A 12,491-nucleotide genomic window follows, 5' to 3' on the forward strand; every position below is an offset into this window, starting at 1 on the left:
AACTGTGAGATCATGACCTGAGCCAAAGTTGGATGCTTAACTGACTGAGCTACCCAGGCACCCCTCTAATATAAATTTATATTTGACTGACTTGTATATAACTTCACAGTAGTGAGGTGTGAAGATGGCAATTTATTGGCTCACGTTTGAAGTACTATGAAACAAAATTAGAGATTTTTTTTTTAAATTTTTTTTTAACGTTTATTTATTTTTGAGACAGAGAGAGACACAGCATGAACGGGGGAGGGGCAGAGAGAGAGGGAGACACAGAATCGGAAGCAAGCTCCAGGCTCTGAGCCATCGGCCCAGAGCCCGACGCGGGGCTCGAACTCGCGGACCACGAGATCGTGACCTGAGCTGAAGTCGGACGCTTAACCGACTGAGCCACCCAGGCGCCCCCAAAATTAGAGATTTTTAAAAATATGTGTGATCTTTTCAAACTAATACTGTATCAAAAATAAATGCTTGCAGGTTAGGGTGCCGATGATTATTTCCATGGACCTTGGGGCCGGTTTTACCATCTAGTTAACCGTAGGACCTTGAACAACTTAGCTCTTCCTTTGCCTTTTAGCTCTTCCACCTTGATATTCAGGAGAACTAAATACCGTGGTTAAGAAAACAGAGTGAACACGTTCCTCTGACAGTTCACTACCTTGTGAAAGTATGGAGGCACTTTACGTATCAAACAAGACTGGCCATTGGCCCTGGACCAGGTAACAGGAAGCTTTGTGTCTGACACCGTCTTTTCTCTGGGGCCTTACTTTCTACTTCCCCTTGATCCCAGCCACAGCAACCCCCCCCTTCCTGTTGCCAGATTCGACTCCCACCTTCTTGCCTTGCTGCATGTAATCGTACGTTCCCTCCACCTGGAACCTCCCTCTGCCATCTTCCCTCCATCATGAAGGCAGTATGCCAAAAGGTTAAAGGGACGACCAACGCAGACATTGGAGCCAGACTGTCTGGGTTCAAATCCCAATTCTGTCACTCAGTAGCTTTATGACCTTTGACAAATTGTTAACTTCTTGGTGACTCTGTTTCCTTAACTGTTAATACGGGGATCACATCTGTACCTGCCTCATAGGATTTTTGTGAGGGTGTATGTGAAGTTCTTAGAATGGTGACTCTATCAGAAGCATTCTCTGTGTGTTGGCTATTACTATTATCTTTTGAGGTCCAGCCTGTCGTGTAAGCCTGTGACCATTAGCCATGATGGGATTTGGGGCCTGCAGACCTCAGTTTGAATCGAAACCCTGCTATGTATGAATCTAAACCCTGCCACCGTAGATCATTATTTAACTCCTTTGACTCCTTTGACATTATTTAACTCCTCCTTTAGACTTTATATTTCTTAGCTTTCTTTGTACACGGCATGCATTTATTCTTTTATTTATTCATTGATTTGATCACTCAATCATTTTGTTCACTCATGCATGCTCCCTCTCTTTTGTTTATTCAAAAATCATTTACTGAGCATCTGCTAAGGGTGTTGGGCCCTGGGAATCTCCAGTATTTCAGCTAGGGTTCAGTAGAGAAATGACAAGATCCTGAGCTAGTCCATTGACCCTGGAGGCCAGGAGAAGGGAATGGACGTAGGAGGTATTCAGAGAGAGAGGGCTTGCTTACCAGTTGGATTTGGAAAGTAAGGGAAAGGAAGGAATCAAGGACAGTTTCTGGGACTCCCATTTGAGTCACTGTGTGGATGTTGATGTGATTCATTATTAAAATGGGCAGCACAGGAGGTGGTAGAATAGGCTAGGCCCCAGAAGTGCAGGGAAAAGGTGACATGTGACAGCCAGCTTGGATTAGACACAGTAAGTTAGAGGTGCCTACAGATGTCTGGATGGAGATGTCCACTAGGAGGTGGCCAGGCTGTCCTCAAAGGCAGTTCTGATTCTGGACTCCTTTGCATGTGATAAGGGAGTGTTAGCCAAAACAGAATGAGTAGAGAGTGGAAGGAAAGAGGGCTGCCAGTGGCCCATTTGGGAACTGTCCTGATTAAAGTGGAGGGTGACAGTGAGTACGTGGCTTCTGCTGAGAAGCCGTGTGTGGTGCCTCACCAGGGAACCTTTTCATGTCCCCACCAGGAACATACTGTCCCTTGTGTACTTCAAGGCCAGCCCGGGAGGTATCAGTGCAGAACTGGGGAGAAGAAGGCCCATTCCCCCATGGGAGCCTCACCAGGGAGTGCTGTTTCCCAAGACCACCTTGTCACTGGCTCCCTCTTGGCCTTTCAGGTTTCAGTTCAGACGTCACTTCCTCAGAGAAGCCTTTCCGAATCACCCGAATGTGAAGTAGTCCCCACCAAGTACCCAGCGTCATGCTCGATTACATCATCCTGTTGTTTTCTTCATTAAGCTTGTTCATTACCTTGTCTGTTTGTTTACATGTCGTCTTTCCGTCCCTTCCCACTATGATGTAAGCGAAATGAGGGACCTGGTGTCTTGCTCGTTGTCCTATCTCTGACATCTGCAGCAGTGCCTGGTCCTTAATAGGTTGAATGAATTAGCCAGTGTTGCCCATCTACACTGGGATAAGAGGAGCTTGAGCTCGTTTGTTGGAGAAGGAAGCAGTTGGAGTTAGTAAGGCTGAGGGGTACTTGAACCGACGTCTTGGAGAAGGTAGGAGAAATAAGATCACGAAGACAGGGGGAAATGTGACCCTTTTTCTCTGAGACTGAGGGAAGTGGGTGAGTATGTGGGTAGATTTCAAGGGGGCAGAGAACCAGGATGAAGAATGTAAACCTGATGGTCTTACTGTTTTGATGAAATGGGAAATAAGAGTTATCAGATGATGGGGTGGGGTAGCAAACTGGGAGGAGGTAGGTGGCTGGAGGTGAGGGGTGAAGGTCTGAAGCTGCTGGCATGAGTGGAAGATTCCTGAACCCTGGAGGAGCCCACTGAAGTTGGAACTCATAACCTGGTGATGGAGGCAGTCATAGAAACGATGGCATTTTTCTTCAGCGGTAGGTGAAATGGAGGTGACAGAGGTTAAGTTGATCCGTGTTTGGAGGTTGACATATAGAGTGTGTCAGTGGAACAGGAAATGAGGGGTACTGGAGGGAGACTATATGAGGAAGTGAGGTCCAGAGGGAGAATAGGAAGGGTAGGATCAAAGTTCTTGTGGTTTTCATTCAAATGGAAGAGCAAATTTGATGAGAATGAGGAAGTGAGAAAAGAAGGGTAATCAGAGGAGACTTTTAGTTTTACATTTCAAAGAGAAGTTCCTGGTTAGGATGTGATATGGTCACATGGTAAACACATTGTTGGTAAGAGGTTAGGTCACAGGAATCAATAGGCTAAGGCAAGACCAAGAGGTTTTAGGTCATTACCGTGAATGAGGTCCTCCTTGGAGGGATCAGGAAAAAATGGGAAAGCACAGGGAAGGTTCCTAAAAATGTAGAAAGGAGAAGTAGGAAACTGGCGAGAAGGAAGTCATTCCAGGAAGTGAGGAGGAGGGAGTTGGCCACATTCCTAGGTTCTAGGCACTTGTTGGTAGGTTATTGTCTGGCGATTGTAGTGACCTGGGGAATTTGGTTTTCTCCTGGTCCTTAGAAATGGGAGTGCTGACTTGGGAGGGTCACAAGGGAAGGGAAGAGTGGCCAGGGCCCAGCCAGAATCGTGCCGCTGAGGTGGGTGTGAATGTGGGGCACTTGCTGGATCTAGGAATGAAGTTCCGAGGCATAGTGGGAGGAAGGGTTGGAAGACGGATGGCAGAGCAAGGATGGGGTCAGAGCCAAGTCGGGGTGAGAGAACCCTAGGGGTAGATGATGCCCACAGGGCTTTCAGTTTGGCACACATGGTGTTTTGTAGGATGAGGGACACCGGGGCTATGAATAAAATGGGTCAAACTCAGAGTTTCAGGTAACACTTAAAAAATAGCTTTCTTGAAATATCCACATACTATACAATTTACCCAGTTGAGTGTACTATTCACTGGTTTCAGTTTATTTACAGATACTTACAACTATTTTAGGATGTTTTTATCACCTCGTTTCATTGCTCTTTAGCTGTCACTTCCCTGAACCCCTACACTCCACCCTTTCACTCTCCACACCCTCCACCTGAGCCCTAAGCAACCAGTAATCTATTTTCTGTCCTTAGTTCCCTATTTGGCACTTTCATATGAATGAAATTCTATAACAGATGGACTCTTGTGGACCTTTTCTAACCTGATGTTTTCAAGCTTCATCCAAGTTGCAGGTGTATCAATACTTCATTCCTTTTTATTGTCAAATAACATTCCATTGGATGGATATACCACATTTTGTTTATCCATTTGTCCATTGCTGGATGTTTGGGTTATTTCCACCTTTTGGCTATTACGAATAATGCTGATATTTATATAGTAGTTTCTCTGTGGACATACATTTTCATTTCTTTTGGGTATCCACCTAGGAGACTTGCTGGGTCAAATGATGAGCCTGTGTTTGGTGGTTTGAAAAATTGCCAGATTGTTTTCTGAGGTGGCTGTACTACTTTACAAATCTACCAGCGGTGTATGAGGGTTCCAGTTTCTCTATATCCTTAGCCAAATTTGTTATTATCGGACTTTGTGATTCTAGCCAGCCTAGTGGAGTGCAGTGATATCTCATTGTGGTTTTGATGTGCTCTCCCCTGATGGCTAATGATATTGAGCATCTTTTCATATGCTTTTGGCCATTTCTCTGTTTTCCTTGGAGGAATGTCTGTTGAGGATCCTTTGCCTGGTTTTGAATTATCAGCTATCAGTTATCTCTATAAGTTGTCAGTGGTCTTTTTATTATTCTACTTATATGTGTAATGTAATACAACATATATATTTTATTTTTATTATTTTTCCAGCTTTACCAAAGCATAATTGACAAAATTGTAAGTTACTTAGAGTGTTCGATGTGATTTGATGGTATGTATACATTGTGAAAGGATTCCCCCATCAAGTTACTTAACACATCCATCACCCTACCTATTGATATCCCTCCCCTTTTTTGGTGAGAGTTCTACTCTTTTAGAAAATTTCAATTATACAATACAGTGTATTATAGTCACCAGGTTATATATTAGATTCTTAAGGTTTTTTTTTTTATTACTGAATTGTATGAACTCTATATATTCTAGGTCAAGTTTCTTATCAGATACATGATTTGTAAATACTTTCTCCCATTTCATTTATTGTCTTTTCACTTTCTTGATGGTGTCCTTTGAAGAATAAAAGTTTTGATTTTCATGAAGTCTAATTTATCTGGGTTTTGTTTTTTTTTGTTTTTTTTGATGTTGTTGTTACTCATGCTTTTGGTATATATCTAAGAATCCTTTGCTAAATCCCACGTCATGAAGATTTACCTCTGTATTTTCTTCTAAGAGTTTCATAATTTTTGCTCTTACATTTAGGTCTTTGATCCATTTCAAGGTAATTTCTCTAGCTGGTATGAAGTATGGGTCCAGCTTTATTTTGCTTGTGGATATCCACTTGTCCTGGCACCATTTGTTGAAAAGACTGGTTTTCTTCCCCCATTGAATTGTTTTGGCAGCCTTGTTGAAAATCAGGTAACCATAAAAGTATGGATTTATTTCTGGACTGTTAATTCTATTCTGTTTATCTGTTTATCTTTGTGCCACTCTCTTACATACTGTTGCTTTGTAGTAAGTTTTGAAATCAGGAAGTGAGAGTCTTGCTACTATGTTCTTCTTTTTCAGGGTTGTTTTGTCTATACTGGGTTCCTTGCAACTAGATAGGAGTTTTAGAATCAGCTTGTAATTTGCACAAAGTCAGCTGCGATTCCGATAAAGATTGCATTGAATCTACAGATCAGTTTGAGCAGAGTTGCTGTCCTAACAATAACAATGTTAAGTCTTCCTGTCCATAAACAGGTTTTTCCCCCACTTATTTAGATCTTTAATTTCTTTAAATGATATCTGGTAATTTTTAGAGTATATGCTTTGTACTTTTTTGTTAAATTTAATTCTAGATATTTTATTCTTTTGATGCCATTTTTAAGGTGTATTTTAATGGGAAGTTGTGGTTGTACTTCTGTAAAGTCCCCTGATCAGGGGATGGGGCTAGAATAAGTGACGTTGAAAAAAATGCCTTCTAATTGTTGGTAGGAAAGAAGAGCAGGGTGTTTTCTGCTGTTCCTCAGGGGGCTGTGGTCTCAGTCTTTCACGATTCTGTGGCAGGGCGCTGAGGGATGCATCAACCTCCAAAGAACTCCACACCCCCAAGTACCAATGGTTTCCCCTCTTTTCCCTCTTCGTCAAAACTCTGCATGGTGATGGGGGTGGGGGAGGGGAGTGAGTAGCTGTAGATAGCTTTTGGTTAATAGGAATGCTGTCTGATTGGACAAATTCACACTAATGTTTAGATTACTAATACCCCATCTCCCAACCCCAAGACTTACCTGCTCTTCCAGAAGAGGAAAAGGAGTAGCCCAGACACATCACTAGTTAAGAGAACCTTAACAGCATAAAAAAAGGAAGGAGACCATTTGGGAAATGTGAAAAACATTCTTGGGTTTGATCTGGGAGGGTAGGGTTGTTTTGGGGAGAGCGGATGTCACAAGTTAGGAAGTCTAGTGTTACCTGTCTGTCTGCTCTAGTGTCCCCGTCTGTCTCCTACATCTGTGTTTTATGGCTTCTTTCCTTCAATTCCGTTTCTTCTGGTCATGTGTTGCTATTCCCCAGTGTTGTCCTTAGTGTATAGATGAGGGGAGGTAGAGTTAGGCCCACAGTGTACATGGCTATGTGTCCAGGTAAGACCTTAAGTCTAAGGTAGCACATTTCCTAAATGCCACCAAAATAGTTGAGGTTAAAATTCGATATATTTTTTTTCTTCTTCCTGGATTTTAGACCCCATATTTGGCCACCATCATTTCATGACCATAAAAGGAACCCATATGTTGTGGAGATTACCAAATCAGTGGTTTCATTGTTTTTTTGTACCGTGCACCAGTATTTTTTTAGACTGCTAATACACCTTAAAAAGAAATGCCGTATTCTCTTTGATTTTTTCTTTTGTGATAAATGGTGGCAAACTTAAGCAGTAATTTTATCTGTGTTTCCAGCTTTCACTGAATTTCAGCTTTCTGCTTGTGTTTCCATTTTGGTTTGTGTTTTTAAGTTCTAAGGTCAGACTGAGGAAGAACTTGGGCTGGCTTTACAGGTGGTTCTGCACGCGCTGCTGGTCCTCCTCGAAAGGGCACAGCTGCCCCACATCGGTTCATTTTTCATGTTTTGGTGCCAGCTTGTTTGTCTTTTTCTTTTTGGATTGCCCAAGCTGGGCTCTCCCTCAGGCTACCTTGAGTAAAGGGGTGCATGGGTACCCAGGAGACGCGGGACCCTTAAGCTACTGGACACTCTGGATGCTGGCTCCAGGCAGCTGTGTGGATGTCAGCAGCTGAAGCCAGTGCCGTAATTCAGCTTTTCTGGTGACCAGTTTCTTTGATATCTCATGAGATCTTTTATCTTCAGCATGGCTTCTGTTTCAGTACAAGCTCTGGTCCCTCAGACCTCTGGCTGCGACGTTGTAATCCCTCCTGTTTCTCTTTCATCATTTCCCAGCTTCGGGTCCCAGAGTACTGCCAGTCCTGCGCCAAATATGGGCAGGAGCAGGTGCCCAGCCCTTGTTTGCTTGCCAGGCTGTGTCTTCGGCACCTGACTAACCTGTGGATTGGCTTCTCTGGAGTCTGATACTTAACCATTGATGCCATCACCTGTGTCTAGGAAGGGTCCCCTCAGGTGATACAAAATGGGGCTACCTGTAGAGCTGTCCCTTCAGCAGGACCTTGGCCCAGAGCTTCCCCCCTAGAAGAGGTTTGGGGGGGGGTATGGCCTCACCCCCAGACCTGCCCAATGCATCGCGAAGGACATAGGTGGTACTGAGAAATAGGTATGTGGAAAACTGGCACTAAGTTAAACTTTGAATTTAAAACAACCTCACTGATGGCATTATCTTTATGAGCTGAAAGTAAGAAGTCAGTAATTCTTGATTTATGTAGAAAAATTGCTGAACATCATAGGAGGAAGTAAAACACAAAGTGAAATTAACTTAGCTGTTTGTTTTCTTGCAAATGGTAACATAAAAGTAATTGAGCACATTAAGTTTTATTTAAAAAAAAAATTTCGCAGTGTTTTCAGACTTCAGAAGTAACAAATGCATTGTAAACTTCCTGAAAAATACAGAAAAGAACAGAGTAAAAAGCCATTAGAATCCCACCACTCAGAAATGACCACTGTTAACTCCTTGTATGTAGGCTCTGGTTCTTAAATATTATTATTTTTTTTTAAATTTAATTATTTTTTATTTAAAAATTTTTTTTTAACATTTATTTATTTTTGAGACAGAGAGACAGAGTATGTACAGGGGAGGGGCAGAGAGAGAGGGAGACACAGAATCTGAAACAGGCTCCAGGCTCTGAGCGGTCAGCACAGAGCCCGACGTGGGGCTCGAACTCACGGACCGTGAGATCATGACCTGAGCCAAAGTCGGACGCTTAACTGACCGAGCCACCCAGGCACCCCTAATTTAATTATTTTTAATTAATATTATTATTTTTTTAAATTTATTTTTGAGAGAGAGAGAGAGAGAGAGACAGAGCACGAGCGGAGGAGGGGCAGAGAGAGAGGGAGACGCAGAATCTGAAACAGCTCTAGGCTCTCAACTGTCAGCACAGAGCCCGTCGCAGGGCTCGAACTCACAAACTGTGAGATTGTGATCTGAGCTGACCTCAGCTGAAGTCGGATGCTCAACCGACTGAGCCACCCAGGCGCCCCTGGTTCTTAAATAAATATGTAAAGAAATAAAAACATACATAAAAAATTCACTTGGCGATCCTGTTACAGAAGGGTGGGAGAGACACTCGTCCTTGTCTCACGGAGTCGAAGAAGGAATCTTTGCGGACAACAGAGAGCGAGCAAAACCATAGAGTTTATTGAGGGGAAGTACAAAGCTCTCAAGAGTGAGAAGGGGTCCCAACTGGGTAGCCACCGAGGATTTTTGTCCCTGACTTTTTATTGGGACCCTATCAGAAAGTTTGTGAGACTTCATGCACGGCCCCTAGTGCGGGCAGGTCCAGAACACGTTTATCTCTTCCTCTTCTTCCCCAAACTCTGCCGCCCCTGCTGCCTCCTTAGCCTCCCGCTCTCTGATGCAGTCTGCCTCCGTGGAGGTCCCTTATCTTTCCCTGCCTGGTGTCAACCCGTTCCCTATTCAGAACTTCTTGAACAGTCCTTACGTTTAATATTCTTCTATAACATAATTTGTAGTGGCCCAAGCTGGTTGGTGTGTTATGAAGCGCTGCCATAATTCATTCTGTCTAATCTACCGATGGACATTTACGTTTCCATTTTATTTGATACACTTTTTAAAAACACTGCATTGTGAACGTTCTTTCATATAAAAATTTTTTTTTTTGCACATGTCTGATTGATTTTTTTAGGTTGAGTTCCCAGATGTGGAATGATTGAGTCAAAGAACACGAGCAATTTAAAAATTCTTTTGAAACATATGGCCCACTTGTCTTTCAGGAATGTTGAAACAGCTCACATTCCTGCCAGCAGCAATCAGTCCCATTTCTCATGATCTTTGCCAGTGTAGATATTATCATTAAAAAAAATTCTAATTTAATAGACACAAAGATGGTTCCTTATTTTTTATTTGCATTTCTGTTTATAGCAAGGTTAAACATTTTAAATAAATCATTGACCTTTTTCCTAAAACTTTTTTTTAACATTTATTTATTTTGTGAGAGAGAGAGAGAGAGAGAGAGAGAGAGAGAGAGAACACACACGAGTGAGGAAAGGGCAGACAGAGAGGGAGAGAGAATCCCAAGCAGCTTCTGCGCAGGGCTCCATCCCACGAAGCACGACATCATGACCCGAGCTGAGATCAAGAGTCAGACGCTTAAGCGACTGGGCCACACAGGCACCCCTAAAACTTTTTAATTGTGGTAAGAACATGTAAAATTGGCCATCTTGTCCAATTCAAGTGTCCAGTCCAGTAGTATTATGTATATTCCCATTGTTGTGTAACAACATCTCCGGGTCTGTTTCGTCTGGCCCAACTGAAACCCTGTACCCATTAAACAAGAACTCTCCATTTTCCCCTTCCTCAGCCCCCGGCAGCCACCATCCCACCTTCTGTTTCTGTGAATTTGGCTAGTTAAGAAACCTTACTTACCTCATGTAGGTAAGTGGAATCATAAAGTACCTGGTTCTGTGTATGTGACTGATCACTTCATTTAGAATAGTGTCCTCAGGGCTCATCCATGCGGTAGCATGTGTCACAATTTCCTTCCTTTTAAAAGGTGAATAATGTCCCCTTCTACATATATACCACATCTTGCTCATTCATTTGTTGATGGACATTTGGGTCGCTTCCCCTTCTTGGCTGTAGGAATCAAGCTTCTAAGAAGGTGGGTGTGCAATTTTTTGAGATACTACTTTCAGTTCTTTCGGATATGTACCCAGCAGTAGAATTGCTGGACTCTAGAGTAGTTCTATTTTTAATTTTTTGAGGAACCTCCATACTGGTTTCTACAGGAGCGCCGTTTTACATTCCCGCCAGCACCCAGGTTCCAATTCCTCCATAGCCTCACCAATACTTGTTTTCTGTTGTTTTTTTTTTTTTTTTTTTTTTTTTTGTTACTAGCCTTCCTAATGGACGCGGGGTGATAACTCACTGTGGTGTTGATTTCCATTTCCCTAATGACTAGTGATACTGACTGTCTTTTCATATGTTTTTTGGCCATTTGTATATCATCTTTGGAGAAATGTCTACTCAAGTCTTTTTTCCAGTTTTTAATCAGGGTGTTTGTTTTCTGTTGTTGAGTTTGACCTTTATTGTTTTCGTTTTATGAATTGATTATTGGTAACCTTTACCCCATGTTTCTACAGAAATGCTCTTTGGTATGGATTTACAAGAGCTTTTCATAAATTAAGAAATATTAATCCTTTGTTATGTATTACAAATATTAACATTTGTCTTCATATTCCTTTTGAAATGTACACTACAGCAGGTTTAAATTTTCATGTGGCCACGTCTGTCACTGTTTTCTAAAAATTTTTTCCTATTTTTATGTGTGTATGAGGGTGGAGGGGTGTTTACTGACAGTAATATTAGTACCAGTTCCTTTGGGTATCTTAGAGGACTCTATGGGGCCTTCAGCACCCCAGGGCATCTCACAGGGCAGCACAGTGGCCACAGCATAAATTCTCTGGCATGGTGAGCCTTTCCCCTGCTAGGTGCTGAGCTGCTGAGACACAGGTGTAGACAGAACACGTCTCCCTCCTCTGTGCACACTACAGAGGCCATAGGCACAGGACTGGGTGTAGGTGGGAGGAGGTTCTCTCGAAAGGTAAGGAAATAAGCTTTTTAGAACCCCGAATCAACACAGGTCCTGGGTGCCCCTGAAAGCAACCACCCCCCTCTTCCCACCTTTTTAGCTACTGCTGAGACTGACACAGGCTATTCAGCCAACTCCTCACATGGGCCCTCTCCTCCAGTGCTCACACCCCTTCAATACCAAGGCTTTTGTCTGACTTTCTTCTAAAAGCCCTCTCTGAAGGCAGAATCGTAACAGGAAAGGAACTGGGTGACTTACGCCTTTCGTTAAGCCCTCTTGTCCCGGAGTGGAGTCTCTTCAACATTAAAAAGTAATATGTTGGTGTGAAGGCTCTAAGACTTGGGTGAAAATGCATTGGAAGAAGCAGTGTCGGGGCACCTGGGAGGCTCAGTTGGTTGAGCGTCTGACTCTTGATTTCAGCTCAAGTCATGATCCCAGATCATGAGATCAAGCCCCACATTGTGTTCTGTGCTGAGTGTGGAACCTGCTTAAGATTCTCTCTGTCTCTCTGCCCCTGTCCCCCACTTGCTTTCTCTCTCTCTCACACACATTCTTTAAAAAAAAAAAAAAAGAAGCAGTTTCAAGGTGAAATGGTGAGACCTAACAGAAAGGTGAGGTGGTATCTTTGTTACTTGTTTGCTTCCTCCATGCACAGCTTGTGGGCCTGTCTTCCAGGCTCAAGCCCCAGCTCTTGGAACCTGAGCACACCTGCCGAAGGGAGAAGAGGTTAAGTGTATTTTGTTTGAGGGTTGACGACTCCTTCTAACATAACTAACTAACTAACTAACTAACTAAATAAATAAATAAATAGTAAGAAAGAAAGAAAATAAAAGAAAAAGAAAAGAAAGCTATAAAAGTTGTTTCCTAATAAAAAATATACCCTTGTCCCATTACTGTTAGAAGAGCCCTGCCCACCATGAGGTTAATTAAAAATCTACCTGTACTTTCTGCTAGGAGCACATGAGATTTCTCTTGGCTTCTGGGTGGGAAATATGGAAAAACATACCTATTTGGTTTACGAAATTGTATATTGTTACAGTGAGTCAATGACTCTGTGTAGATCTTCGATAAAACCAGTTTTGTTCTGTTTAGAATGTCCTTGTGCCTTTGATACAAATTCTGACCTAGTTCATGATTAACAAATTTGTTGGGTTAATCAGCCTTTGACAAGAGATGG

General features: G+C 42.6%; 1 protein-coding gene across 4 annotated transcripts in view; it reads left to right on the forward strand.

The window, feature by feature from the left end:
• The window catches only part of SNX10 (sorting nexin 10), a 73,422-nt gene that overhangs the window by 25,944 nt on the left and 34,987 nt on the right, over positions 1-12,491 (forward strand). The window contains exon 1 of one of the 4 annotated variants that reach the window (XM_042968618.1): positions 1,484-2,686. The exons of 2 other annotated variants lie outside the window; for them this stretch is intronic. The gene's annotated coding sequence lies outside the window, so the exon portion shown is untranslated. Of the gene's footprint in view, positions 1-1,483; positions 2,687-12,491 lie in introns of those variants that run through there. One more of the 4 variants, XM_015535277.2, reaches the window with a different exon arrangement.

This window comes from Panthera tigris, chromosome A2, assembly GCF_018350195.1.
Source record: "Panthera tigris isolate Pti1 chromosome A2, P.tigris_Pti1_mat1.1, whole genome shotgun sequence".
Taxonomy (NCBI): domain Eukaryota; kingdom Metazoa; phylum Chordata; class Mammalia; order Carnivora; family Felidae; genus Panthera; species Panthera tigris.